This window comes from Bombina bombina, unplaced genomic scaffold, assembly GCF_027579735.1.
Source record: "Bombina bombina isolate aBomBom1 unplaced genomic scaffold, aBomBom1.pri scaffold_1019, whole genome shotgun sequence".
Lineage (NCBI taxonomy): Eukaryota > Metazoa > Chordata > Amphibia > Anura > Bombinatoridae > Bombina > Bombina bombina.
In genome coordinates, this window is record NW_026511850.1 from 70,467 (window position 1) to 77,115 (window position 6,649).

The window sequence follows — 6,649 nt, forward strand, 5'->3', positions numbered from 1 at the left end:
TGCATAACGTTTTTATTGTAATGGATAGAAATTGCATATGCAGCTTTATAATGGCTATGAAAATTATTATTTTACTGATCTGCAATGTGTGGAAGGAAGTTAACATTTGCAAAATCGTTTTGGGGAAGGAAAAAGGTCGCTAGTATGAAAATAAATATGGCTTACAACAAACAGAAGTATTCTATGTGCATAAAATCTTTTTAGCATCTGTAACAAAGAAACACAATGCACTTTAAGCAATCTGATTTTTTGCTTTTTTATTATGAATCTATTAATGTATTGAGAATCTAAAATAATTTAGATATAGTCCAATACCTGTATTAAATCTCACACATTGTTAAAGGGACAGTCAACTTGTTTTCTTCTTTGTTTTATTTGAAAGAGAACATTTAAAAATATTACGGGTTGTAGGGTTTTTTGTTTTTTTTTGTCTCTGCATAAAATGATCAGAGCTCTGTTCCTGCCCACAAGCAGAACTACTGTAGTATTGAATTTATCACCCACTGAGCAATCTATCGTCCAGTATGCAATCTAAATTAAACAGCTTTAATTTAACAATTAAATCTTAAAACATGTTTTATTCAATTAGAGTTTTTATATCCATGAGTTTAATGTCCCTATATTTTTTTGTGTGTGTTTAGAAATGTTCTAGTCAGTTTTATTTTTTCATGTTGTACTGGAGTTGGTTATGGTTACAAGCTATACTATAAAATCAGGGTTTGCAACAACTAGTTGACCTATTTTTAGTTTAGATAAAGGAGGTTGGCACAATTTCTCCAAATATTAATTAGTCTCAGCCAAAAGGTGTATTCATCAGCTGACTAATTTGTAGCAGCCAATCGGTTTACACTTGATATAATTGTGAAGTGGTTGACTTTTGGTTATAAAACGCGACATTTAAATATTAAAAATACATTTAAAATAGCTAGTTTTCTCACACTGCACCCATTTTTATAGATAATACAGCGACTTCTATGACAAAAATAAAATGACTGGCCCTCTGTGATCTCTTCTTATCAAGCCAAGGAGAAATAAAAACTTTGACGTACAGAGGAGCGTTCTTGTGTTGAACAGCATTGTACAATCGTGTCTGATTGTGTCTTTCTCAAAGTTTGTAAACTAATTTCTACATTTGTTTTGTACATTGTATCATGATTTGTATATATGTTTATTTGGATATTTTGTTGTATTACTGAAAATGTCACATTGCTTGTGGCACCAGAGGGGTTGGTTTACAGGTGAATGGTTTCTATTGTTTTATGAAGGCCGGGAAAAAAGAAAATGATTTTTACAGACATTTTGTTTTTCTCAATTTGTAATGTATAAAATTGTCAACAAATGTATCGTCTACTAAATTTGTTAAGTAACCTACATGAAAGTGTAACATTTTTAAATATAACCTAAAATGAAATGCTTCTAAAAAATAAGAATATAACATTTAAAAAAAAATAATTCACTTTATCATGGTAGAAAAACAGATCCCAAACCCCCTGATGGGAAAGTGCGCAAGTACTTTGTAGCATGCTCCCATCTAGAAATGTGCACTTGGGTGTCTCGATTAACAACGAATGCTGAATATGGCCGCCTCAAGCGGCATTCAGCGCTTTTCAGAGCTGGATTTCTTCTTGTGAAAGTGCAACTCACAAAGATCTGGATTTGCACAGATCTTTGTGTGTTGCACTTTCATAAGAATAATTCTGGCTCTTAAAAGAGCCAAATGCTGCTGGCGGCGGCCATATTCAGCATCCGTTAGTAAACTAAACACCTCAACGCACATGTCTACTCCCAACTTACAATATGGCTTGGGCACTCTTGACTCCTACATCCCAGAGACTATTGTAGAAAGAAACAAAGTGGTCTTCAGGGCTGGACTGGGAATAAAAAGCAGCCCTTGAAAATTTGGAGACCAGCCCTATTTTCTGTACACTCAGTATAATGCGCACAGCCCATTTTTCTCAAAGGGGATTACTGGAATACTCCTTCCCTCAATAATTTGTTTCAGAATTATATTATATTAGTTTGTATTTAAAAAATACTCTAAAGCCCAATTACAACCATTAATCACCCCATTAAATTATAGCTTTCCAGACCCAATTTCTGCAGCCCACTGGGAAATCTCCTGGTACCCTTGTAGGCCATTTCAGCCTTGGTGGTCCTAGGGACGTTAAAGTAAAAGTTTATAATTTTGTTAATGTCTTTTTGATTAATGTTTTAAAGATTGTACATTGTCATACAAAATTCACTTAGTAGGGTCCTTGGTTTTACTCTCACAAGGCCAACTTTTACATGTTAAAAGAATAACAACTTCTATATTTAATTGGTGGATTTAAACAAATCCATATCTATAAACAGATGTAGGCACATGGATTAAAACCAGCTGCTTGTTGAAAAAAAACATTATTTATGTAAGAGCTTACAGGATAAATTAATTTATTTAATGGTGGCGAGAGTCCACAAGCTTGTTACTAGTGGGATATACATTCCTACTAGGAGGGGGCAAAGTTTCCTAAACTTCAAATGCCTATAAATACACCTCCCACTTCACTCATACCTCAGTTTAACGTTTAGCCATGTTAGTAAGTTATATAAGGAGCAAAAGCATAATAAAAAGGAACAGGATAAATGTGCTTTATACAAAAAAATCATAACCCCAAAAAAAATTGGTGGGTCTCGTGGACTCTCGCCACCATGAAAGAAATATATAGGTGGCGAGAGTTCACAAGCTTGTTACTGATGGGATAGAATACCCAAGATGTGAAAGTCCATGAGTAACAATAGAGGGAGGGATCAAATAAAAATGGCTATTTCCGCTGAGAAATTAAATCCAGATTTCTTTAAAAATAAAAATAAAAAAAATAATAGGCACTAAAATCAAACTGAGACAGCTGCCTGAAGAACCTTTCTACCAAAAATGGTAAAATTTAGTAAAGGTATGCAAAGAAGACCAAGTGGCTGCTTTGCAGATTTGATCAACTAAAGCTTCATTCTTGAAAGCCCAAGATGTGGCAACTGAGCTGTTATTCTCTGAGGCGAAGACTGGCCCGCCTCCAAATAAGCTTTGTGAATCAGAAGTTTTAACCAAGATGCCAAAGAAATGCCAGAGGCTTTCTGACCTTTTCTAGAACCAAAAAAAAAATACAAATAGAGTAGAAGTCTTTCTGAAATCTTTAGTAGTATCAACATGATATTTCAAAGCTCTTGCCACATCCAAAGAATGTAAATGTAACGGCACCCCCACGCATAAAAGGGTTAAACCGCCGTTTAGTAGATCTTCCCTTTCAGAGGCACAGCATACAGTAAATTTCCCCTCTCCCTCCCCCCAAGCATGAGTCAAAGCTCCATGGTGAGGGCCAAACAGATATCAGCAAGAGCTGTGGGTTTATTGTTCTTATATACACATTCTTACACATTAGTACCACCCACAGGGTTTTGTAAAACAACCAATAAACACATACAATACTCTCAGACACTCCCACACAAAACCATCCCCTCTGCCTGATGCAATTACCTACACAATGGTTGATGCAGTTACCTTACACAATGGTTGATGCAGTTACCTTACACAATGGTTGATGCAGTTACCTTACACAATGGTTGATGTAATTATCACAGGCAGAGAATTACAGTTCCCTTTGTGACCAAATGAAGCATGGCTTTTCTGCCCAAAACCAGTTCCACAAAGTCTTCTATCCTGGAGATAATTGGGAAGTAATACAATTATCTCCAAGGACAGAGGCAAAACTCCATTGAACACATGGTAGCAAAAGACAATAATATACATAAAAATATATAACTGTTCAGCTATTGCATAAAACAGGTACATTCAACAAATCCCCAGATAGCCTAGATCTGAGTGCACATTACTGAATGGCGCTCAGGTCACACACATACAGTTCAATTGCCATGGAGCCAAAGTCTTTCACAATCAAGCGTTTCAACAGAGGGCCATAGTCTAAAGGCAGCAGGCGGGCAACCAGGCTCCTCCAATGCACAGTGGCGAGATTGGTCTCGTCACATCTTTCCCCTTTTCCAAACAGACTAACAGGGTATCTGACCTCCTGCCGGTCAGTGCCCTGGTTAGTCCAGCAACCCACTCACAAAACACAATCAGCAGTACAGCCCACTCACGATAAATGGTCACTACACCTGGGTAGAGGAGAAACTTGTCCATGTCAAGGTGCCTCACCACGGCTGTGTGGGGGACTGGTACGCTGAATTGGTGGGTTGCGAGGTGGGCAGAGACCAGCTGTACTCTGCCCTGGTGCCAGCACTACCACGGAAGTAGCCTGGTGAGAGCCTGGCTGCTGGAGGGGGAGACCGATCGTCTCCCCTTTGGACAAAGCACCATGCTGCTGTGGGAGGAGACTGACTGTCTCCCCTTTGGACAAAGCACCATGCTGCTGTGGGGGGAGACCAACTCTCTCCCCTTTGGCTAAACGGCCCTGTTGCTGGGGGACAGGACCGACTGTCCCTACCCCCCCCCCGTGCTGTAAGTGCAGAGACCACGGTCTCATCTGCACGGTTGTGGGGCTTACTGTCTCCACCTGGTGCGTTAAGCTGCTGCTGGGGAGAGGGGGTAACAAGCTCCTCTCCCATACGTACTTCCAGCCACTGGGGAATGGAGACTGGGCTCCCTATCCCCTGCATCTCACTCTGCTGATGGGGGGCAGAACCAACTGTCTCTGCCCCCTGTAACTCAGCCTGCCGCTGGGGAATGGAGTCTGGGCTCCCAATCCCCTGCATCTCACTCTGCTGATGGGGGCAGAACCAACTGTCTCTGCCCCCTGTAACTCAGCCTGCCGCTGGGGAATGGAGTCTGGGCTCCCAATCCCCTGCATCTCACTCTGCTGAAGGGGGGCAGAACCAACTGTCTCTGCCCCCTGTAACTCAGTCTGCCGCTGGGGAATGGAGTCTGGGCTCCCAATTCCCTGCATATCACTCTGCTGCTGGGGGACAGGACCAACTGTCTCTGCCCCCTGTAACTCAGCCTGCCGCTGGGGGATGGAGTCTGGGCTCCCAATTCCCTGCATATCACTCTGCTGCTGGGGGACAGGACCAACTGTCTCTGCCCCCTGTAACTCAGCCTGCTGCTGGGGGAATGGAGTCTGGGCTCCCAATTCCCTGCAGGACCGGTGGAGAGACACTCCCACACAAAACCATCCCCTCTGCCTGATGCAATTACCTACACAATGGTTGATGCAGTTACCTTACACAATGGTTGATGCAGTTACCTTACACAATGGTTGATGCAGTTACCTTACACAATGGTTGATGCAGTTACCTTACACAATGGTTGATGTAATTATCACAGGCAGAGAATTACAGTTCCCTTTGTGACCAAATGAAGCATGGCTTTTCTGCCCAAAACCAGTTCCACAAAGTCTTCTATCCTGGAGATAATTGGGAAGTAATGCAATTATCACCAAGGACAGAGGCAAAACTCCATTGAACACATGGTAGCAAAAGACAATAATATACATAAAAATATATAACTGTGCAGCTATTGCATAAAACAGGTACATTATTATTGAATGGCGCTCAGGTCACACACATACAGTTCAATTGCCATGGAGCCAAAGTCTTTCACATAGTCTTTCGTTTATACGAATGGGCTCCATGGCATAGCTATCTGGGCTATTACTGTTCAAATAGGGCAAGCACCGAATGACCCGGCCTTCGTTTCCCTGCAGGAGAAAATCAAGTGTTTCAACAGGGGGCCATAGTCTAAAGGCAGCAGGCGTGCAACCAGGCTCCTCCAATGCACAGTGGCGAGATTGGTCTCGTCACAGTAAAGATCTTCCAAGAGTATTCTTAGGATTAGTACATGACGAAGGAACAAAATTCACTAGGTTTAGGAAAATGTTGCAAAACCCTTTTAGGTTTATTTGAAGACGGAATAGCAGTCATTGCCTTCTCTATAGCTGCAGCAATAAAATATTTAATTTCTGCAGGAATGCTTTGTACATTAGACTGAAATGGAATAACAGTGGGTGCATTTGTACTCATAGATATATTATCAGCATTTAATACATTGTCAAAACAAGAGCCACATAATTGAGCTAAAGAATTTAGATCAGCTTTTTTTTTTACAACAAACACACTTAGCTTTGGCAGAAACATGTCCAGGAAGCTCAAATCATATGGTAACATCTGAGGCAGGTTCAGTTTGAGACATAATTGCAAAAAACAAAAATAGAATAAAATAAATAAATTAAATCTGCAAATTTATATCCATGCTCCTATATAACAGGCTTGAGCGAATTGGAAACAGAATGAATAATTATTAAAAAAAAGTAACTGATCTATAAATAAATCAAAATAAATGCTGCACAAAAGCTCTAAGCGTCTGAGAGCACTGAATGAGCTGGGAAAATGAGGCGGGAAATTTTGGTACCAAAATAACGGCGCAAAATGATGATGCGTCATGCATGGTGTAAATAGCATCATCACGTGCATTAGCGTGCAAATTTTGATATTTCTATCTTTCTAAGACAGGTAAGAAATTGGATTGCTGTGCAATGAAAAAAATTTTTTTTTTTTACCCAAAATAAAGCTTTAATGGAATAGATGAAATGTGATTATGAGAGACTAAATTCAAAACATATGTAGCATCCTGCAAATTAATAACATAAATTAATAGCTCCCAAAA